This window comes from Lynx canadensis, chromosome D2 (assembly GCF_007474595.2).
Source record: "Lynx canadensis isolate LIC74 chromosome D2, mLynCan4.pri.v2, whole genome shotgun sequence".
Lineage (NCBI taxonomy): Eukaryota > Metazoa > Chordata > Mammalia > Carnivora > Felidae > Lynx > Lynx canadensis.
This window is the reverse complement of record NC_044313.2, coordinates 45207066-45231616: the sequence shown is the minus strand read 5'-3', so window position 1 is coordinate 45231616 and position 24551 is coordinate 45207066.

Here is a 24551-nt window from a genome sequence, read left to right as displayed (position 1 = left end):
AAAGTCATGGCCCATATTCTCACAGCGCTTAGGAAGACAGAAAACTTAATAGCTATGTTAAAATGTGGTAGGTAGTAGGATAGCTTCTATTGGAGAAGTAGCAGAGTCCCTAAGATAGTCTAGGAGAGTCAGGATGGCTGTTCTCTGATGATGAGTAAGAACTAAGAATTTTCCACATGAGCGGGAAAGGGCACATTCAGGAGCTAAGCTTCTATCCTATGACTGGAGGTCAGAAACTAATGGGGAAAAGGCGACATATGAGGCTAGGGAGGTTAGCAGGGAGGGGACAGACTAGGAAATATTTCAGTCACACCCAGTCAAGACAACAAAAATCACTCTAAATACTTCCAATTGAACAGAATGTGACACAAGGAACTGATTTTACTGGGGATGAAGAGCTGGAAAGAGAAGACATGGAGGGAACCTATAGCTGCAATAACAAGGAGGCTCCGTGCCCTCTAGGCTGAAGGAGCATATGGAGTTGGTAGTGTCATAGAAGCCCAGGTACTAGGGCCAGTGCTTCCTGGCAAGAGCTAGAACCACACAGCTGCTACCAGAAATGCCTCAGGAGGCAGGAAGAGAGAAGTATCCTGGCTTCTCCCCTTCTTTTACTTTTCAGTCAACCCTAGCTTGAAGCCCAGTGGTAAGGAAGCCTGGGAGATGCAGTCTTGCGGAACAAAGAGAAGGATTGGGAAGAGGAGTGGTCTGAGAACAAATGGAATGGGTAGCCCTTGCCTTTGTGCAAGATAAGTCTTTGAGGGGCCATCCCTTTTCTGCACTGCAAGTACTCCTAACAGAAATTAGGTCCAAGAATCAATGTTTAAGCACAGTTACGAATGAAAAAATTTAAATTGAGACAATTATATCCATTACCCTGTTTTCATTAAATGAAAAGTGAAGATGATCTTTGCTCAATGGAACTCTGTGGCAAAACCCGAGTAATAAATTGTATTCCCTGGGAGGGGAAACCTATCACTGGACCAGAGTGTGGGTCCTGAATGCAGAACTCAAGATGGTTGTCACGGAAAGCAGGGAGGAGATAATCAGGACTCAGGGTACTTGGTGAGGAACAAGGATTAGAAAAAGAATTTGAAAGAAGAGAAAGAGGTACTAAAAATAAAGATTACTTCCCCTTAACCTGGCTGATTCTTACTTTCTCCATCGTAAGGTGTTTTCTAACGACCCCACAATGGAGAAAGTAAGAATTAAAGTCCATGAATCTCTAGACTTGCAGTGTTGTCCAACAGAAACTTCTGAGATGATGCAAATGTGCAACATTTGCACAGTCTGCTACTTCAGCTACTAGCCACATGTGACCACAGAGCACGTGAAATGTTGCTAGTATGACTAGTTTCTAGTTGTATTCATTTTAAATGGACTTGAAATTTAAAGTTACATGTGACCAATGTCTAGTGCATTGGCCAGCACAGCTGAAGCACCTACTATTGATTTTGTGGTAAAGATTTGGACAGTTTTAAAGTTATATAGACCTGGAGCATCTGGGTGGCTCAGTCAGTTAAGCGCCCAACTCCTGGTTTAGGCTCAGGTCATGATCTTAAGGTTTGTGAATTCAAGCCCCACATTGGGTTCCATGCTGACGGTGTGAAGCCTGCTTGGGATTCTTTCTCTCTCCCACTCTCTGCCCCTACCCTGTTCCCTCTATCAAATTAAATGAACTTTAAAGAAATTTAAAAATAATAAAGTTAGACAAACCCTTCCACTCCTTCTCTTCCTCATCCTAGCTGCATACTTTAGCTAAATTACAGAACATTGCTGAACCAGTTTCCTTATCTTTAAATACTGGAATAACAGTAGATTCCCTGCCAGGATTGGAAGAATAAAACAAAAAAGTAAGTAAAGTAGCCAGCAGTAAAGCATTCTAAGAAGTTTCCAATAAAGATATGTACCCTTTTCCCCAGAATTCATGCCCCACCCCCCTTCTTCATACATTGCTGAGAGTGTTTTTAGATCAATAAAATGACAAGATAAAATTAAAATAAATAAAACAAAATATTAATTTTTATCTCAAAACTAGAAGAACTTTTATCTCAAAACTAGAAGAAATCACTGTTGTACTATATGCTAACTAATTTGGATGTAAATTAAAAAAAAAAAAAAAACTAGAAGAACTCCTGTGTGTAAATGACTTTGACTCTTCCAGTTTAGCTACGTTGTTTAAATACCACTGGCATTGCTTAAATAACTTCAGGCCAACTCTTTCTCAAAATTGTTTCCAGAGTCATTTTCCAAGCCATGCAAGAAAAACACTTCATTGGCACTTAGTTGCATTTCCAGCTTTTGAATCATTTTTATATTACCCTCTTTTGAAAACTATACATTTTGTATTAAAGCATAGAAGATGTAGGAAAATAAAAATGCCCTACAGACCCACTGATAGGAATTAAGAAGTATTAATATGTTTCTATAAATCATAAGTTTTTTTGTGTTCCTTTAAAAATAAAAAAATCATATTTTATATACCATTTAGTATTTTCACAGTATTCTCACAGAAGTATGTGTCATTAATCATTAAAATATGTTTTTTAATGGTTGCAAAATATTCTTTCATTTGGCTATATCAAGCTATATCAACTATTCCTATGTGGCTGCTATTTGTTTTAAAATAAAAAAATACTTCCTAATTTAAGTATTGACTTTGAAGGCTTTTTGTTTTTTCCAAAATATAAACTACTATAAGAGATATGGAAAGATAAAAGAGTAACAGTTATCAAATATCTGCTATATAACAAGCTTATTGTATATACTATCTCATTTAGTCCTATAAAGTTTTAGATATGTAATGTTATGCCCCTGATTTTTAGCCTTTCAGGTATAAAAAGTTTAAGTCGTTCTACCACATATTGAGGAAGGGTCTGAACCAGAATTTGAACCCAGGAATATATGATTCCCAGTCCATACTACTTTACATTAGCATACAACAGTTCCTGGATGGTCTCAAAAGAAGTCTAATGACAAATCCAAAATGAGTGTCATTTCTGAAAACTTGCTCAACTCTCAGAATATTCATACAGGTTACTTTGGCAGAAGAGAGGCAAAGGGTTAAAAGTAATTTTGTTCTTGCTAATTAAAAAACATAAAACCAAAAAAAAATTTTTTTTTAACTTGACTTCTTCAGAAGATTGTCCCTGTCAAATATGCCTGAACACATCAGTCAGAGTCGCTGTGGCATTTCACTCTCCCTGGCAACCAGGACCTCTCTGCAACTGCCCAAAGTGACAGTTTGAGCGGTTTTAATTAACAGGCACGATTAGGCTGGAGGAAATTATTTCCCTAAATGCCAATCAGTCTCACTCACCCTTCCACGGGATCCCAAACGAAGATTGCAACTGGTTATACTGCTGGCAGTGGGATACGTAGCCCTCAGCCTGCAATAGCCAAGATTTCAGACTCTACCTGGCCATAAACCAGACAGGATCCGGAATGAACTTGGACAAATGGTACAGAAGCCCTTTAATACCTGCCCAAGAAACAATCACAACAGGAGGCTTCTCCAATTCCTGGGATTTCACTTCTGGGAGTTGGGGGAGCTGGCCAGTTTAACAAAAGAAATTGATCCTTGCAGGTTTCCAGCTCTGTGAGGTTTGTAGGGCTCAATGCGTTCCTCAAAGGGAGGGCCTTTTAAGATAGTAATATCAGGGCAACCAATGAAAGAGGGTGGGGGTGCGAGTGGCACAAACTAATTTACACCTCTGGGAAAATAAGGATGGATTTTTTAATAAAATGCAGTAGTAGATTAAGACATCATCCACTAAGCACATACAAAATGAAGTGTTTTGAACAACTCCGGGATTTTCTGGCAGATACTGTGTTTCTTTCTGTTCCCTGTGGCTCAAACTAAAGAGAGGTGATCTGCCTATAAACTAAGACGGAGATGTTTTAGGATGCAATATTCAGATAAAGGCCTGAACCTTGGACCTTGTCTTGGTAAAACAGGAAATAATATATTGGGCACCATTTTTTTACTTCATTGAGACACAGAATAATAGATAAGAACACCCACTGTGGAACTCTATGTCTGGCTGGGTAGGAATCCTGGCTCTACATGTACCCACTGTGTGACTTTGAGTCTCTTATTTGACCTCTTTGTGTCTCAGCTTCCTTGTTTATAAATATTCTTGCTCTGCCGCAATTTTCTCCCACTTTTCAGTTGGTCAATCAGGCTGAACACCCTCAATTCCTTCCCTCTACTAAGATGCTAATTTGTGCTGGCAACAATCCCTCCTTTGTCCAGAAGTCTGGTAAAATGAGTAGTCTTTCCTTTTGTTCAAGGTGAACCCTTTACCCTTCCTTGTCTCACGTCTTTTTTGGAGACTTTCCTATATTCCAGGGTCCTGTTCTAGCAACTCTTCTGCTCTTGCTGCTTTCAGTGTATAAACAAGCTCAAGTCACTATAGGCTTAACAACCCTCTTCTGCCCCCATGCTTCTTTTCTTGATGCTTATTTTTGAGAGAGAGAGTGCAAGAGGGGAGGGGTAGAGAGACAAGAGGACAGAGAATCTGAAGCAGACTCTGCACGAACAGCAGCAGACCCCAATGTGGGGCTGGAACTCAGGAACCACGAAATCATGACCTGAGCAGAAGTTAGAGGTTTAACCGACTGAGCCACCCAGGAGCTGTCTAAGCCATCTCTAATTCCCACCACAACCATATTCCAGGATGGAAAATTTTCTTTTTTTTCCCAACAGGAACTTTGGACTCCTGGCTCCCAGATGAGAAGGGACTTCTCTTCCTCACCCCATCTAGTTATTAGGAAGTTATTTTTCTTAAATAAACAAAGATAAGAAAATAGCATATGGTGAGTCACCCAGAGACTTGAAAAACAGCAATCCATGGTAATTCAAACAGTATATTCCATTGAAAAAAATTAAGGTTTTCAACACGAACTAGAACCAAAGCTCTTTCTTGTAGAAGTCTGAAAGTAAAATCTCGAAAGAAATTCAAAAGCTAAGAGAGAGGGACCCTCTTGTTCCTCAGATAAGGAGGAAGAGGCAGTGGTAGGAAAGAAGGAGGAATAAATCTCTTCTCTATTCTAAGCCAAGCTCATTCTCAGCCTCTTTTCCTATTGTCCAGTATGAATACTAGAAGGAAGAATGGAATAGCTCTAAGTCTTTTCAAGAATATTAAATACCTGTCTTAATTTCTCAGGGTAGCCAAGTATGTAGGAATTATGGGACTCTATTCTTTCCCAAAAAAAAAAAAAAACAAAACATTTTTAACAAAAAAAAAATAGAAAAAATGTGGGTTTTTTTTGTTAACTTCAGTATATCCTGATTATCCCATTAACCAAATTTTGATACTTCCTAAATTTTCTTGATGAATGAAATTTTACCCTGATTCACAAAACCTACTCATGCCTGGTGAAATTAAAGAAATAAAGAGCCAACAAATCACCACAGAAAATATGAATTATTTTCTATGTTTCTTGTCATGGTTTGGAGATATTTTCATCAGCGAACCATCAATTTTATAGATTGTTGAAGATTTATTCTTGAGACATCCATTATTCAACTGGAGAAGAGGTGAACAGAAGTGTCAGATGGATTGACCAATCTCATTACACAGGTAACATTATCAACAAGTCAAAATATCCTCAAGTCCTGGGCAATTGGTTATCCTACAACAGAAGCTAAAGGAAATGAGTAATCAGAGCATTACTTTTCTAAGATAGTAACAATGGTTCTTTTGAATTTATGTCATCATAAACATAATGTTTCATGGATAGAATTCTCAGAGCTTACCTTAGCTCTTAAGGAAGTCAGAGGTGAGATGGACCTATTGCAATACTCATAATTCTAAGCGATACTAAAAACAGTTATAATTTTATGTGATTTTGGATTTCATTACACTACTCTAAACCTTATTTCATCTGATTTACTCAAGACAATCTAAACATTGTGCCTATTCTGCTCCTGAATCTCTCTTGTAGGTTTCCTCAGTGGGGCTTTTTTTTTTTTTTTTTTTTTTTTAACCACAGCTACTTTGAATCTTGCTAAAGTCAGCATTACAGATCTCTTTTAATGATTAGGTCATAAATCACCACTACTAGTCTGTTAGACTCAATCCTCACCCCAAGCCCCACTCAATTATTCAGATCCTCTGACAATAAGAATAGGACCCTTCACCCTCCAAAAAGTAGAATTCATTACTTATTTAACCATGTATTTCAGCAGCATTACTGTGTGCTTCCCAGGTGCTGCTTGCTGCTGCATCAATATACCATGCAAGAACAAAAAAGGAAAAGGGTAATGACTTACACCAGAAGACTGCTGTAAAATCTATAGGGTGGAACTTGGAACTCAATTTGAATTACCTTTCCATCTGGCAGGATGAGCAAAGCCTGTTTAACATTATGTGCATCAATTTCCTCCTAGTGCCTTTAAAAACAGAAGCCTATCTGAGCCCAACTCCTATAGGTCTGAAGATAGTGTCATGGTACAGGCCACATCCACATCTCTTTTTCCACTACCACCATATTTCGACACATTGGAATTTATCTGTTATGACAGCAGACTGCAGATCTGTTTAGTTACAAGTTGGAAGTCCTGGCTGGCTCACTCACGCAAAGAAGCATGTGACCTATGTGAATCAAGTACAGCTGTTGAAATTAAAAATTCTCTCCTGGTATGGCCCACATTATACCTTTAAGCCATAGAGGAGGATTAGCCAAGTTGTGCAGGAATTGGCTCATAGAAAAATATCAGGGACAGTTCTGCTTTGGATGGGCTAATTACAGTATCAGCCAAGAGCCAGGGAAAGTGAGCATATCTGTGAGATGAGGGAGTGAGGAGAAAAAGGTTTGAAGGCTGCAGTGTGCCTTGTGAATTTCTGAGTTCATGGCAAATTGTTTCTAATAGGCTGTATCCCAGAACACAAAACCAAAACATGGGCTTGAGATTCTCTTTCTGGGTGCCTTTTATCTAAGTTATTTTGGTGAAATGGAAACATGTTCTCATATGGAAATTTTACTACTTACTTCCCATAATCTCTCTCTTTCCCTCCCTCCATCTCCTTCCCCCTCCATCTTTCTATCCTTTACCTTTTCCTGGAATCTGTATCCTGAATGATGAGTTGGCTCTTCTGCAGGACTTTAGACAATATTTGATTTCTCTCCACAGTGACTTACTGGCTTCTTTCATAATTCTTAAGTTCCCAAGCTCAGTTCCTCCTCCTCCTCACTTTCAGCTAAGAGCACACCTCTTGTTTTAGTGACATTACCGGAGTTTGGGGAAAACAGCCAGTGATTATCTGGATCAGAGATCACTATCACCTCAGACTCTGTCCTTACCCTGAGCCCCCCGCCCTCACTTAACTCTTCCTATCATTTGACAACCAATTTAACCCAAATATGGAAATGAATGTGCAGATGCCAAATGAGGTCACTCAACATTAACCTGCCCTTCCTTCACATCTCTTTTCTCAGCGGTGCAATAGGGAATTGGGGAAGGAAATTTAAAGGCTTTTTTTTTCTGTATTCTCCCCACCAAGAAATGCATAATATTTGCTAATGCAATTTGTAGTCAGCTGGCCTTGGTTCAAGTACTGGCTCTGGTATCTCCCACGTGTGGCATCACCTCTCTAGCCTCTAGTGTTCTCATCTTCAAAGTGGGGTTGATCATAACCCTCTTTCACAAGGCAGTTCTTTCACACTATGTATGTTTATTGAGCACGAACCCTGTCAGGCATCCTACTCTCCTTACTGAGTTTTACTCAACTTTCAAGGGGGGGGATACTATTATGATTCCAATTTTGTCAATGGGGAAATGAGAGAAAAGGACATTATTAAAAGCTGACCCACTGGCAAATGCTGCAACGCAGGACACTTTAGTGAATCTGGGCTTAACTTCTATATCTAAGCAGATGCTCTGACCTCTCTGAATCTTGCATCTATATCTTGGGATTGCAGCACCCTCCAGCAGGCTGCATGATTCTGACACTGTGCAGTAGAAAATATGCTGAAGTATGCACTAGGATAGTTTAATGTACAATGATTTCTCCCTGGCCCAATAAATATTTTCCAAGCTAAGCAATCATTTTAGAAATGGCTACCCTCTTGCAAGGGGAATAAAGAGTGGACGAAGGAAGACACAATGCTGCCAGATTCTAATCTCCCTTCAAATCAGCTTTTGCATAGCAAGGAAGGGACTCTCACATACAGCTCTGCTGGTTGGCTTTATTATCTCAAATTAATTAGGAAAATACCCAAGACTCTAAAGTGGTCAATTAATTTTCCCAAGGTCACCGGCAAAAATAAGTAGTAGTTACATTTCTAATTTTTTTCTGACTCCAAAGACCAAACTCTTTATTGGAATACCTTATATTGTTGTGGTAGTCTTAAGGATGCTGATTACTTTTAGCTCTCTCCATCTTATAGCACATGATAGGTCTGCCCCTATATTCAGGTGGGGCTACCTTTATTTCACCTCCTACTTCTGTCTTCCTCAGGCTGTTATTATTATTTAGACTTCTGGGAACAGAGGAATTGGCAGTGAGGAGGAGGGGGTGTGCTAATATGTGAGCATCACATAATTTATGACAGATGGTTTACATTATACAAACCACAGTGTGTTTAGTACATTCCCAAATGAGTAAGCATTGTGAACCAAATGATAATGGAAGAGCAAAGTAGAATGATAAAACAGGAGGATCACCAAATCTCTTAGGCAGTCTCTAGAGTGAGTAGTATCATTAAGAAATCTTGTAACTTTGAGTAAATCACGTCATTTCCCTGAGTCACCATTCCATCAACTATAAAACGAAGTTATTTCTACTTCTTATGCCAGAAATCAGTATATGAAATGGAGGGGGGTGGGTAACAGTTATAGAAGAGACCAGTATTAAAAAAATTCCCTCTGCAGTAATTCATTTACCATTAAGTTTGTGGACTAGTCCACACTCCTGATATTGCATTCAACTTTCAAAAGATGCAACATTTTCTGATCTACACGATCAGAGAAGACCAGACTGATATCAGTGATTAAGAGTACAGTAGACTTTCCGTACTGGTTTGACCATTTAATGTATCCATCGATATTTGTGTTCATTTTTGGGGATTTACATTTTCCAGAGCCTCATTTTCTTAAACAACCACCTACTCTGATCAGCTCTGAATCAGCATCAGGGAACTATCCAAACTAAGTAGAATTCCAGGATGAAGGGTCAAAACCTTCCAGCTGCTAGCTGTACTTTTGCTCAGTGCAATAGGCATGAACTCAGTGATTCAGATGTGGGTAAGGCAACAAGCTGTTAGGATCCTCAACCCTTGTATACTTCACACATCTCACAGTAAATTCAGGCCAGAGGAAAAAATTACGTCCCAAACTTCAAGAACCTGTTGTTCTAGCATATAAATTACCTCTCTGTAATGAATGAGGAAGTTTTTAAAGACTAACTCGGCATCCTTCTCACTCCTTTAGAACACTAAACACAACTGGAGAGGGCTTAATTAATTTGCTATTGACCTAACTTCCATTGACCTAACAAAAAGTCCAGAAGGGTAGTGATTACAAATGTCTTGTGTCTTCAGAGCATACTAGAGTGCCTGGCATTCACCCTCAAAAAACTTTGTTATGAATAAAAATGTAACATAGTTAAAGTATATACCAACATAAATTTTTCAGTCATTCATTTAGCAGATATTGAGTACATACTGTGTAGCAGGCACAGTGGGGAAACAATGATAAGCAAATTAGATATGGAACTTACTTCTTGGTGGGTGAAATGGACAGTAAATGATCATTTACACAATTAGATACTGGATTTCAGGTGTGGATAGTTCACTACAAAGGTAAATACAGTTTGCTAAGAAAGCATATTACTTTGATCCAAGCTGTTGTAAGGATGTTCCAGGGAAAGATTCCCTGATAAAGGGACACTTGAGGCAGAATATAAAGAATGATGACTAGTTACTATGACAGATCAGGGAGAAGAAAAGAAAGGACATTCTAGAAGACAGAATAGGCTTCAGGGCCTCGAAATGCAAAGGATAAATCTGCATTCAAGGCACTAAGGGAAGCCCAGGGTTGCCATGGCATAAAGAGCTAGCCAGAGTCCTATGTTATACATTCAGTGAAGCAGGCAGGAGGTAGCCCCTCTGGGGACCCAAAGGCTATGCTAAGATTATTTTTTTCACTAACTCAAGAAGAAAATTAAGCTCTTGAAAGGTTGTAAAACCAAGATTTGTTTTTATAAGATCATTCAGGCTGCACTAATGATCATAGATTGGAGAAAAATAACAAGGGCTACAAGGAGATGAGTCAAGATGGTAGAAAAGAAGAAATGCAGAGGACTTGTTATTTCGGGAGAAATTAACTGGTGAATCTGGCGGAATACAGTGACTGAGATGTGCTGATGGAAAGAGGACGTGTTAAGGGTACATCCTCAGTTTCTGGATTGTACTCTTCAGACTGATTCAGGCAAATTCAGTCCCAATTTATCCATTAGGCTCACTGGGCACAGTGTCCAGGGCCCAAAATATTTGTAGAGGCTCACAAAAGTGTTTTAAGGCTTTTTTAATGATAGAAGAAAAATGAACTTTTAGTTCAAAGGAAGGGCTTACATATATAATAACATATCCATCTTTACCAGTAAAGTGCAATCTTTAATATTTTTATGGAGGAAGTCGAAGTCCCCAGGGCCCATGAAAGTTACAACATGGCCCTGAGCCATTTGTCACTGAAACAAATGGAGAAAGACCAGGTGGGCATGGGGCTGGAGGGTTATAGTAGCACAGTGCAAGTCAGTTATGGCATCTGTTGAAGGTTTTGAGGTCCCTGTAAAACATTTAAGTGCAAATGACAAAAAATCTTTTAGACATACAACTTAAAAATTATGATGGTGTTCTCAATGTCCAAAAATAATGTTGAACTTGGGAGTCAAGAAGTATGGATTTCAGTTCCAGCTCTACCACCATGGTGGACTTTATTATTTTGATTGCCTAAAATAAACATGATCTTTCTTCTAAGAAATGCCTCAAAACACGTGCATGGGTGAATGGTGACACTTATCTTCAGCTCTAGCAAGTGGCTACCCACCCCAAAATGAGCCAGTGAGAGCCCACCTTGGGACTTTGTATCTGAGATGGTTGAGAACCCTATGTGCCCTCCAGTAGTAAAGCCATTGGAATACGCCTTAAGCATTGCCAGGGAAAGGGTAAACTACCACATGGAGAGACCTGCTTGAGAAAGCAAAGCCAACTTGCAGAAAGGGACAGATTCAGTGCAGAGAAAGTCCTGATGACTTTAGTGCCCCTATTTCTAATCATCTGTGGCACCACGTCTACCCTGGTACTTTTCAGATAGTCGACCAATAAATTGTCTATTATATTTAGGTTAATTCCAGTTTTTATGTCTATCAAAAAGCAAGAGTGCTGACCAATATAATCACAAAATACCCATATGATCTTTGACAAATCATATAATCTCCCAAGCTTTAATTTCCTGATCTCTAGGATGAATATAGTAAAACTTTGTTACATCACAGTTTGAGGATGATGATTGCATGAGAAAATTATATAAAAATGCTTCAAAGTTCAGTGTACAACACGCCCATATTATTATCATTGTTATGAGAGAGAGAGGAAGAAGGACATCTTGAGTTGTCAAAGGGGGATTCCTTTGACCCCATAATGATGTGGCTCAGTTACTAGAAGCCATTACATATGGTTTTAAGAGCCCCCCCCCTCACTTAATGTACTATTAGAGTGAAAAAGTCATTTTTCTGCAGTGCTATTTCATGTTAATATTTACTAATTTGCCAATATTTGCCACAATCAGCTTGCTCTGTAAGAAATTCATGCAGGGCTACAGTGAGTCCCCCATCTACCCCATTCCAATATGCACAATAAAAACGTCCTCTCTGCCTTCAACACACTCTATCCTACCTTTATTGACCTTTCTTCATTAGAGTATGAATTGCTTATATCTATAGATCTTGAAGTCTTCAAGGGCAACTTCACAGTCTCATTTATGTGCATTCCCAGCACTGAACGTACAATAGGTACTCAACAAATGTTAGTTCAATAAATGGATGAATTCAGTTATATTATATCTCTAACTCACAAAACACACATTAGTATCTCTAAGGCCAATAATCTGTGTTCCACACCATAGAATCAGAAATAAAACCCAACCAGCTGGATCGAGATTTGAGAGTGTGTTTGTGAACAGGTGGTGCTGTGCTTGAAGATGGCCTGGAGCCCCTTTATGAGAAAGCAGCACTGTGTGTCTACATGTAGATTCTCTTTAACTCAACCTGTGTCAGGATGAGGGCCCTTCTTAAGAGAATCTGAAATAAAAAAAACACATTTCAATATAAGATAATTCGCTGCTCAGGACACCGCCACCCATAGCACCCGATGCCTCCTCTGAAGGCATATCCTCAAGGCATCTATATTTAATTTCTGTAAAAACGGATATCTGAGTCAGAAACAGCCTGTCGTGGCAACAAACTATTTGTAAATTATATAGGCATAAAAGAGCATCATAAAGACTAGAACTCCTATTTTTCACATTCCAGTAAACATAGCATCAATTAAAAGCTGAAGGCCAAGAAGCTTAGCCAAGTTTCCATCCAGATGGAATTTATAATAAGTGTTATAAAGCTCTGAAAACCAGAGAGTCTAGCCAAAGCAAGGACAAGCTATAAAAGGTGCACACCTCCTTGATGTGACAATAATAACAACATAAACATGGTTCCTAGCTTGCCAGAAATGCTGCTCTTTTATTCTTTGCTCACTAAACATTTATTGAGAGCCTACTATGTGCTGAGGACTGCTTGAAGCCTGGGGTGATGAGTGGGCCCCCCTGAAGCTGAGGAGAAACATCTATACAAACCCAGACACAGATACACATATGCACAAATACCCTGTGAAATTAGTAATGCAAAACCAGTCCATCTAAAGCACTCGAACTGATGACTAACCTCACCCTGAATGTGTCACCCTAAAATTCGTATCAAGTTCTAACCCCCATTACGTCTAAATGTAACCATATTTATAAATAGGGTCACTGCAGATGTGATTAGTTAAGATAGGTGCTGCAAGAGTCGGGGGGGGGAGGAGGTCCTTTTAAAAAGTGGGAATTTGGACAGAGACATAAGCCCAGCAAGAACACGTGTGAACTCTGCTGCCACATCAGAAGGTGGTAGAGAGGCCTGGAATAGCACCTTCCCTAGTGTCTTCAAAGTGAACATGGCCCTGCAAATACCTGGATCTCAGACCTCCAGCCTCCAGGACTGTAAGACAATAAATTTCTATTGTTTAAGACACCCAGTTCGTGCTAATTATTTCGGTAGCACCAGGAAACTAATACATCTTGGCCTTCCCATCTGTATGATGAATATTATGAAACCTGTGTATTAGTGTTGTACTGATTAAATGAGATAGTGTGTATAAAAAGCTTTTTATTTTATTTTTAAGAGGGAATGTTTATTCTCCCTCAATGCCCATCACCCACACTTCCAATTCAGTGTATAGTACACACAAAGAGGTGCAAAGATGTATCTTCCACAGAGATCGTTTGCATAGCCCAGACCATATTGGGTTTCCAAGCAAGTATGAACCGCAGGTTTCAGATTTTAAGAGTAAACTAGGGAGTCTAGACTTACACTGTCCAATACAACAGCCACTGGCTACATGTGAGCACTTGAAATGTCACTAGCTCAAAGTGAGATGTGCTGCGTATATAAAATACACACTAGATTTTAAAGACAATGAAAAAAAGAATTTAAAATATCTCATTCATATTTCTACACTGACTCCATGTTAAAAATACACTTTGGATATACTAAGTACAATATATAATTAAAATCAATAAATGAATTTCAACTATCTTTAGTTTTACTTTTCTAATATGGTTACTGGGAAATCTATAATCACTTATGTGGCACACATCCTATATGTATTGGGCAGCACAAATATAGAGGTAAAATGCATCCCCATATTTTCCTGAAGTCACATTCTATTTCCCATTCTAGTTATTTGTTGGTTACAACAGACAGTCTTCCTTCAGATCATCCAACCAGAGCACATTCCAGCTGAGAGCATAGTAGAGTTTGCCTGCCAGAGGTTATCTGTGGCCACCTCATCAGGGGAAATTTGAAACGTTCAGATATTTGATACCCTTCCTCTGTTTGTCTCCCAACCCCACTTCCTCAGGACTTCTAGTCATGCTGCTCATGGTGGTGGAGCTTAGATTTCAATTCACAACCAATTAGTAAACCAATGGCCTTTACCTTCAGGTAAAGGAGACTGAATATTTGAGAAGTGACTTCTCCAAGGCCAAACAGAAGAATCTAGACATTCTGACTTTGAGGTCATGCAGACTATAGTGAAAGTTCCAGCCTGCCATTTATTTTCTCTGAAACTTTCAACAAACACTTACTGAGGGCCAAGCATTAGTCAGGTGATAGAGATACAGATAATTATAAAACGAAATCAGCCATGAAGGGACTCAGACTCAATTTGGGAAACTAATATTTACCTCCAGATTTACAATGAAAATTGAAAAAACATCCCATCTAAAAAGTGCCTTGTTCTATATGGATATAATATCTATTACCAGAGTTATCACCCCAGACGACACCCTGTATGAAACATTTTTAGTGCTATGTCTGACACATGGGAGTTGTTGACAGTCCTGTTTTTTCCTCACAACTAAGTGAGCCTCCAGTGCCCTCCAAATGTCTCCCAATGTATTCCCTTTATATATATAAAAATTAAAGTACAGAAGTAGATGTGATATACACTCTCTGATCACACAAATTGTTAGTACTTTTATGACTTAATTTATTGAGTTCTTCTGGCTTTGAAATCTAACTGTTCCATGTTCTTACCTTGTCAATATCAATAGTCACTGAACAGCCATATGTTCTTTCCTTCACACAAGGAATGTAAATACCTCATCTATAGCAACTATGTGCCATAATAGAACATATATTATCCTTCCAGAAATACAATTAGCTTCCCATGTGCAGGTGCCATATTTTATCTTCTACCCTACAGCCTACTATTGCTCTCTGTGCACAGTTGAAACTTGGCAAATATTTCTTAAGCTATTATTTTGAGTGATAAGGAAAATTCAATATCTATAATACAATTTATACCACTTTGTGTGGTATGATAAACATCTTATTTTTTTAAAGGATCACCTCAGGGACATAAACTTCCAGGTGAAGGCATCAGTGACTTTAGGTGCCATCTGTCTTTTAAGAACAACAATCTCTGAGGAAGACAACTCAGCGTTTGGCTATTGTCTACATAATTTTCCAGATGTTCAAGAACAAGTTCCCCATTGGGCCCTTAGGAAGATCTAGGCAGAAATAACTATTCTACTACTTCAAGTCAGCCTTCAGAGACGGCACAACTCAAAGGGCTCCAAGGTCTCTTCATTCACTATGATTTTGTTGTTTCTCCCTTGAGTCTTTAACATTGTATTTCCCCTTTGGATTTACAACTCTGTGTACTTGTGCCCATGCCTGTTCCCATCACCAGCTTCTGTGTTGTTCTTTGCTCTCCTTTGATGTAATGAAATCACCCAAGAAAACCCTCTACAAAGCACGTGTGCCACAGTAGTATGTATGATGAAGCAACACAAAGCCAGTGAGGAACTGGATAGAACTACAAAAGCCAGTTCTGGTGCAGGAAATGCAGCAGATGACTTTGTGGATTCTGCTCTAGTCCCAAAATCTTGTCCACATAAGACAGAAGTCTGCCAACTGAGGCTGTGAGACAAAGTTTCAGTCCTCAGTGAAAGGCTGCCATGAACTAGATAGGACATCCTACTGGGCAGGAATTAATACAGGACAAGAACATTATCCTTGAACTGAGGATGAATGACAAATTCAGGACCTACAAAACTCTAAAACATCTTTGCAAGGAGACACTTTTGATATCCTTCTAGACACTTCCTATAAGCATCTCCTTGCATAGGGCTCTCGAGGAATATCCCCTTCTCACCTTATCAGAATGAAAAACAGGATTTGAGAAATACAGAAATCTAACTGTAGCCTACTTGCTACAAGAAACCAATATTAACATCATAAATATATTTCATTTACATATGCTTATAAACTTTATATATATAATTGGTATCATACTCCAGAAGTAATTTTCTATCCTGATTTTTCATGTATATTACATAATATAAATTAGCTCATGTCATAAAATGTTCTTTAAAGTAACACTTCTAGTGAAAGACCAATATTCCACTATATGTAGTTTTTGACATAATTTATTTAACACTTTTTGTTAACATTCTTTATAGTCATTATTTAGTGATAATGAAAATACGTGATATGGTATAAAAATACCTAACATGGATATCATTGGTCATAAATTGTTGAAACTTCCTCAGATCACATTAATGCACATGAACATTTTAAAGCCATGACTACATATTGTCAAACTACATTCAAGAAAGTCTTGACCACTTTTCCCACTAAGAAAGCCGGGAATGTAGATTTCAGCTAAACCTTCTCTGATTAAAAATTACTGGTTTTTAACTGGTTGCTAACTAGATATGCAAAATAATGATATCTAATTTCTGTTTAATACGCTTTTTGGATAACAAGAAACATTGTTTTTAAACTTTACATTAAGTATGTGACTTTCTTTGAGAAATGACTAGACACATTCTTTGCCCATTTTATTACTACCTTAGGTGTCTACTACTACTTAAAATACATGTGTTAGTCCTGTGTACATTAAGAAAATCAACATTTCTTCATTTTTTGGTCAATAAGATGCCTGGCTTTCCTTTGTTTTTGCCTTTTCAAACATGTTTTGTTGTTTAAATCTTCAATGTAATCAAAGCCATCATCTATTGTCTGGGCAAGCGTCTCGACAGTGTTTATGTGTGATTAGTAAGTCTTTTTCCTCATAAGTCAAGAAAGATACAAAACACTTTCTTCCTTTTTAGAAATATCTTTTTTAATATTTTGTTCAATTGATCCATCTGTAAATCATATTAGTGGGCAGTTATCCATGCCCAAAGGCCATTTCTAACATCAAAATAATTGTAGATTATACTGAAATAAAAGAATGTCATAGGGGCACCTGGGTGGTTCAGTCAGTTGAGCATCTGACTTCAGCTCAGGTCATGATCTCACAGTTCATGAGTTCAAGCCCCACCTATGGTTCTGTGCTGACAGCGCAGAGCCTGGAGCCTGCTTCGGATTCTGTATCTCCCTCTCTCTCTGTCCCTCCCGTGCTCACTCACACATTCTCTCTCTCAAAAATAAGTAAGCATTAAAAAAAAAGAGAGAGAACGTCATAAAATGACCACATGTAGATTTGATAAAAGGAAATTCCATGTTGTTTTAAAAATCTTTTTCCTGGAGAATATGTTAGGAATCAGCAAAATGTTTATAACATAGTATTAACTGTAAAAACACAATTAAAATAATCTTTATGCTTTAATCCCTATTTTATAAATATAACTACATTTACAATTGCAACTATATAAGCAGCTATAAACATGAAATGAATAGAGGTAGAATCTAAAATTACAAATGGTTGTTTCTAAGTTGTGACATTACTACTGATTTTTATTTTATACTCTTCAGTATTTTCCAAATTTTCTACAATAGCATATAAATGCTTTAAAAAATTAAAAAAATTTAAAAAATTAAAGTTTCAGGATAGGATGGTTTGAATTGAAAATAAGGTATTGCTTTTTCCATTAACGTTCTAATAAGAATAAACTTTTCCATAGTTCTATTTTTCAAAGCATTTTATAGCAAGCAGTTTTCCTTTATTTCTCTCAATGATAAAAGAAAATAGAAAATAGTTCTCCTGAAGCATAAAGGTCTGAGGTTGCAGGCTACCACCTCCAAACTAACCCCGCATTTAGATTGTGTTGTTTGATTTCCTATGATGTTTTGTATCTTTTCACCCAATTCATGCTATCGTAGGTGATGCTCTCTTGCTTTACAATGCATTTCTGCCCTTCTGTCCCCTTCTTCACCAGTTTCTAACTGTTGACAATATTTAAACTCCTTAGGATGTTTTTCTTGGCCTTCTTGGCTACCTTCCCTCCACCTGCTCTCTTCTGCTTCCTAACACCTTGCAGCGTCATGGTCTGTCTCACTTCTAAATCATGAGCTTTTGTGGGTAGCATCATGATTTATTCTTTGAATAGCATGAGTCCTGATCATTTGTAATACCCAATTTAGTGAGTATGAAATATCTTCACTTGGCTGCAGTACATGCATTTCAATAAACTCTAAAAGGAAAAACTAGTACATCTTCAGTATTAAAAATTACACTTCGGGGCACCTAGGTGGCTCAGTCAGTTAAATGTCTGACTCTTAATTTCGGCTGAGGTCATGAACTCAGGGTCATGGGATCAAGCCCTGTGTTGGGCTCCGCTGGATATGGAGCCTGCTTGGGATTCTCCCTCCCTCTCCCTTTGCCACTCCCAGCTCATGCTCTTGCATTCTCAGATAGATAGATAGATAGATAGATAGATAGATAGATAGATAGATAGACAGATAGATAAAACAACTTAGATCTTCAAATGCTAAACACGCAGTTACTATGGGACACACTAATTCCACTCCTAAGTATACACCCAAGGGATATGAAAACATATGCATACACAAAAACTAGTATATGAGGGCTCACAGCAGCATTAGTCTTAAAAGGAAAAAAAGTAGAATAAAGTACTGATGACGCCCGTGACGGCATGGATGAACCTCAAAAACATCAGGCTAAGTCAAAGAAGCCAACCACAAAAGATCATGTGACATGATACCATCGACAAGAATCCCGAATAAGACAATCTATCAAGACAGAGAGATTACTGGTTGCTCAGGGTAGGAGGGGAAGGGGATGTGTGTATATCTGTGTGTGTTTTGTATATGAGTGTGTTAGATGATGTGACTGCTAATGGGTATGACATTTCTTTTCGAGGTGATGAAAATGTTCTAAAATTATGGTGATGAAATTACGGTAAAAGACTATGGTGTTAGTTGTACATCTCGGTAAATATACTAAAAACCACTGAATTGAACACTTTAAATGGATGAACTTTGTGATATGTAAATTATTTCTCAAAAATCTGTTAAAATGTATATACAGTATTACATACATTATGTGATGTACCATAGTTAGAGGCATGAAAATCCGCACCTTATCCCTGGGTTGCAGCCTGTCCTCAACCTCTAACCCTCGTCTTTGCTACTACCCACCCCTGAGGGAGAAATGTAAGGATATGGTCGGGGATAGAGCAGAAAATACAAGATTTAGGGGCATCTACTGTGATCAGTAATATTTTTAAAGCATTTTTGCATTTTGAAGCTTCAAACCGGCCACATCGAATTGTCCCAAAGTCAAAACAACCTCATCAACTCACCTATATAAAAAAAAATGCTACTTCTCCACCTGCTAGCTCCCCAGGGCTCAGTGGTCAGTAGTTTGCTACTCTGACCTTCCACAGACCCCTATTTACGTCTGCATTATGTTGTAGTTTTGTTGGATTTTGTGTACATTCCTCTTGAAAGGCTACTCTAGCTAAACTTGGAGGCTGTAGACCATACTGGATTTATCACAGAACCCTGTCTTCAAAACACTACCTGAAAAATAAGAGTTAACTTTTATGTTTGCTGAATAAAATAAAGGTGGGAGGGGCAAAAAGAGATGACTTCATCGCTGACTTTAAAAGTGTGTATTTTCCACCTCCCTCCCCTGAGAGATGTTTGGCAATTTATTTGATGCTTTTCAAAAATCCTCGCTGAAATAAAGCAAGAGAAACTGTGATCAGATATCAAAGTGAACCTGCTGCACAGCACTATGAAAATGTGGAATTAAGAAGGAAGGAGAGTTTTAAGTCACGTGAGTGGAAGCAAAGCAAATATCCTGGATGTTCTAATTTTACCTGAATGAAATCAAGGGCTAGGCAAGTTGAGCTTGAGGATCTTTCTTGCTAGCTTTTGTAAATCTGAAATTTATGAGCAAGTCTTCTTGGTGCTCTGCCCTTCCAGACCCAGTACCATGCTTTCCACACCCTACATTTCTACCAACTTCCAGAGAGATGACAAATGACAATGAAAGAAATTGTCAGGAGACAATGGTCCCTATGAGGTCCACATATTTACTTGCTTGGAATTAAAATGCTCAGACTGCAGATTCACTCTCATCCTCCGTATTTATGGTTCCCTCTGCCTTGAAGCAAGCACAGTGAGTGCAGTGATAAATCGGCTGAAAGTCTGTCTCATTTCCAGGCAGACCCTGTAAATTCCTGAGCTGTTCTTTGCAACCCTTCATTCTGATTTGTAACATTCAACAACACTGTCAATGACACACAAAGGGTCTGCAGGCCCTTTTCCTCCAGCTGAGCAGTGGCCAAGGGGCCCTGGCCTCTCACCACTTCCAGAGTGTCACACATCACCACTAAACCACAGCATTAAGCCCTCCTCAATGAAGATGATGTGCTTGTCCTCCCAGTCAAGACCTTGGTCTAAAATGTGGCCAGTACTGAGTGGGGCATGACCTTGTCTGGATGTGTTTGATGCCGGAGTAGACAAACGTTGAGAATAGTACAAGTCCTAGATACAGAGTCCTCTCTCTACTTAGGAAAACACCCCAACATATCAATTCTCTTAGGAAATTTATATGTGTCTGCTCTCTGCCAGCGCTTTTATAGAAGTTGGGGAAACAGAAGCAAACAAAACAGAGTCCTTGATCTCCTGGAGCTTAGATTCTACTGCCTCGGTTTTATTCACTGAGTAAATGAAGGGATAAATTAATGTTAAGCATAATCCTCTCCCTCATAAAAGGTTAGTTATGCCATGACTGTTTAAATTGTACCTGCCCCTCCAAGCCAGGCTATCATACTACTTTTACAGCACAACTCAATTAGTGAAAGCAAGCCAAATGATAAAACAGGTTTCTGAGATTGTATCTCTGTAGCTTTTCTTACATGCAGGGCTTGGCCCCCAAATCCTGGCTTTCGTTAACAACTCTAAACCTTTTCTCTGAACCAGTACCATCTTATCAGGCCTCTATACATCCTGCTTACTGGAACCTCAATGTTCACACATAATTTTTCAGCTTTATTTTCTCTTTCCGTTTTTGTTGTCTATAATAATTGAGTATAAATCAAGTCTAACTCAGGGCAGCACAGAAGTTCACCCACCCCCTAGTCAAGCATCCACCTTCCCCTCTGCCTCCCCTCCTGGTGGAGCCAGACCCATAAAAAATGAACGTTTGCTTCCCTGGAACCTAGAAAACAAAACAAAGTGGGAAAATAAGAACTCGCTTTTCTCCTATTCCCTAAACAAGGGCACGCTTTGTTTCTAGGTGTTTACTTACAAAAACTGGACAATAAAACTATTAGAGGCAATATTAGCATCTGTGGTAAAGGAGGCAGAGAAGCTAGATTCGTACTCGAGGAGTCACTGTTCTAGCAGTGTTTGCTGGGAGGGGAGTCCTGTTATCAGCCTGAACAGGAGCCTACCACTCAGGGGTTCTGGAAAGCTGAGCTTTACCCAATCCCCACAATATAGTGGGGGCCAGAAGCATAGGAAAAAAATCAGAAATCAAACACCAAATACTTCAAAAGCAATGCATGAATAAGAAATGTCATCATGGGCACAGGTTCATTAAAATGCTAAGGGATAGGTAGTGAAAAAAGGACCAAGGGTAAGGAGGAAAGGCAATACTTAGTCCTGTGCCATGTGTTGAGCACTTTTACATACAATACTTCATATAATCTCCATAAGAATTTTTGCAAAATTTATATTATTAAAGCCCATCTTGAGAGGGAATAAATCCCGAAGGATCTTAGAAATGAACCAACATAAATAAAATCACCCACATGATAACCACAGAGACGGGATTAGAACTCACGGTTCTCTGACACCAGGAGATCCACGCTGCACTTTCTGTAGCTTTACCATTAGAGCAGAAGAACAACGTTGCTACTTTACATGAGGAACTTCCATTTTCCTTTACTCTTTTTTCTCTAATCTGATGAGACACTAAATTATTTGACCCACTGGAAGACCATAAGGGAGGGGGAACATAAATTACTACTTACTGTTCATAACTATATACCTCATAACAGAATCAAATTAAACCAAAGTGAAAACATTGTAGGCTAAATATTAAATGATCTTCTGGGTTCATCTCCATGTACTGTCCAACAGCCTATACTAAAACTGATTTGCCAGTATGATCTGTCCTTTGTCCTTCCAGAACAAAATCATCACTAGCTCTCTGCGCATCTATTAACAACTGCTTTTAATGATGTTTTAATATGGTGCTCCTGCCTGAAACACATCTTTCTAAAATTATAAGACCTTAGAATTGTAGTAAAGTTGGGAATTCTCCCATCCTCAGGAAGGCAAGTATCCCACCTCATATGCCAACTTCCATGGATGGAAATGGCTTCAGGAACACTGTGTTGAGGAGTATGATAAGGACAGCTCCCAGCTCCAGAGATGTGGTATGCCTTGGAAAATGGAGGATGCCATCAAGGAGTAGGAGATATTTGCCAACCTTCAACTGGCCTGATATTCCAAAACTAGAGAGGGTTCCTCATGATAAAATATAAGTATTATTTCATACACACTACCTATTTTCATCTTCCTAAGCTCTCAATGGTTTTGGTGTCACTGTTATTGCCATTTTATAATAAAGTTAAGAAAACTTTTTTTATAAAAAAGCCAAGAGCCCCAGGAAGGTTAAAGCTTTGTCCAAATTCTTTTCTAATATTGAACTAATTTGTGACAAGTCAAGTGTGGTGGATCAAAGCCACACTTCTTCCTGGAAATGACTCATTATCTCAGATTTTATTTGAGCTGTGAGTGTGGATGGGAATGTACGCATCGTGTGTGTGTGTGTGTGTGTGTGTGTGCACGTGCACACACATGAATGTATGAGTGTGTTTCCCCTTAGAGGACTCACTTGTGGATCCCACCTGTACAATCACATACTGGATCCACCTACCTCTAGGCTAATCTACACCATGTGCAGACTCCCATTCAAACCGCATCTCTGACGCTTCCTTAGCTGTATCGTGATGATCCCCATAGACAGGATAAATATACACATGCAACTATTTAAGATCTTTGGTGGTACTGCTTTAGAAATGCTAAGTATGCTCTTTGAGCTTATAGTGTTGACATATTTATACATTTTTTTTCTTGGCCCTGACTTTTTTCTTCTACTTTGAGTTCATTTGGTCTTTGATATACATATACATACACATATATATGGTGCTACAATATGTGAGATATTATTCTAGGCAGGAATACGAAATGAACAAAACAGCTAAAAATCCCTGCCCTTGTGGAGCTTACTTTCCTACAGAGGGAGTCAGAGAAGAAACAAAGTAATAAATCCTCTGGTGTGTCAGGAGCTGAGAAGCACTGTGGGAAGTAGAGCAGCAGGGGGAGATTTAAAGAGATGTGGGTGGGGATGCAAGTGTTACTTTTAATCAGGACCGTCAGGGCAGGCCTCTTTAAGAAGATAAAACCTGAGCAAATACTAAAAGGAAGAAACGGAAATAGCATGAAGACGTCTGAGGAAGAGGAAACAACCAGCACAAAGACCCTAAGGCACAGGCATGCTTGACACACATAAGACACAGCAGGAAAATACATTCATGTATCTGGAGCAGAGTCTAAAGGGGAAAATAACACAAGGCAAGGTCAGGGGGGTTTGAAGGCTGTAAATCATGCAGGGTTATTAAAAGGACTTTGTCGTGTACTCTGAGCAAGACAAGGAAATACTGGAAGAATCTGAGTAAGGGAATGACTTCATATGACCTGCTTTTTACAACTCAAGACGCTGTGTTTAGAATAGATGGTGTAATGGCGGTAAGGTTTCGGAAGCACGAAGTCAGTTTGAACACTACTGCAGACATTCAGATTACAGGTTATGTTGACTTGGGTTAAGACAATACCAGAGGAGGTGGTAATGTGTTGTCGCATGCTGAATTCATTCTGAATAGAAATCCAGTAAGATTTCCTGACACTTCAGATGGAGAGTGTAAATGAAGGACAGCAGTCAAGGAAGATTTCTCTAAGTTTGGCCTGAGCAACATGAAGGAATTAGTTGCCAATAATTGAGATGGGGGAAGTCCACAGACTAAGCAAATTTAGGGAAGGTGAGCAGGATTCCAAATTTCTGCTTAGGCATATTAAAGTTGAGAAGCCTATTAGATTTCTAAGTGGAAACTTTAGTTGGACTTGAATGGAAAATCTAGATGAAGTAAAGGCTGAAAGTATAGCTCTGGAATTTATCAGAATACAGATGCTGTATAAGCTTTGAGGTTTCAAAGAGAAGACCATCATTCCCTGGGAAACTCCAACATCCAGAATTTGGATAAAGGGGGTGAAATGTGAACAAAGAAGACAGAAGAACAACAAAATAGCGTGCTACATCACAAAAGTCAAGCAAGAACCTGGCTTGTAGAAGAAGATTTTGTGTTTTGCAGTACTGACAAGTTGAGGAATTTGAGGAGGAAGACTGCATTTGGCAACATGCAGCTCATAGGTCACTCTGAAGACAGGAGGTTTAGGTGGAGTTTA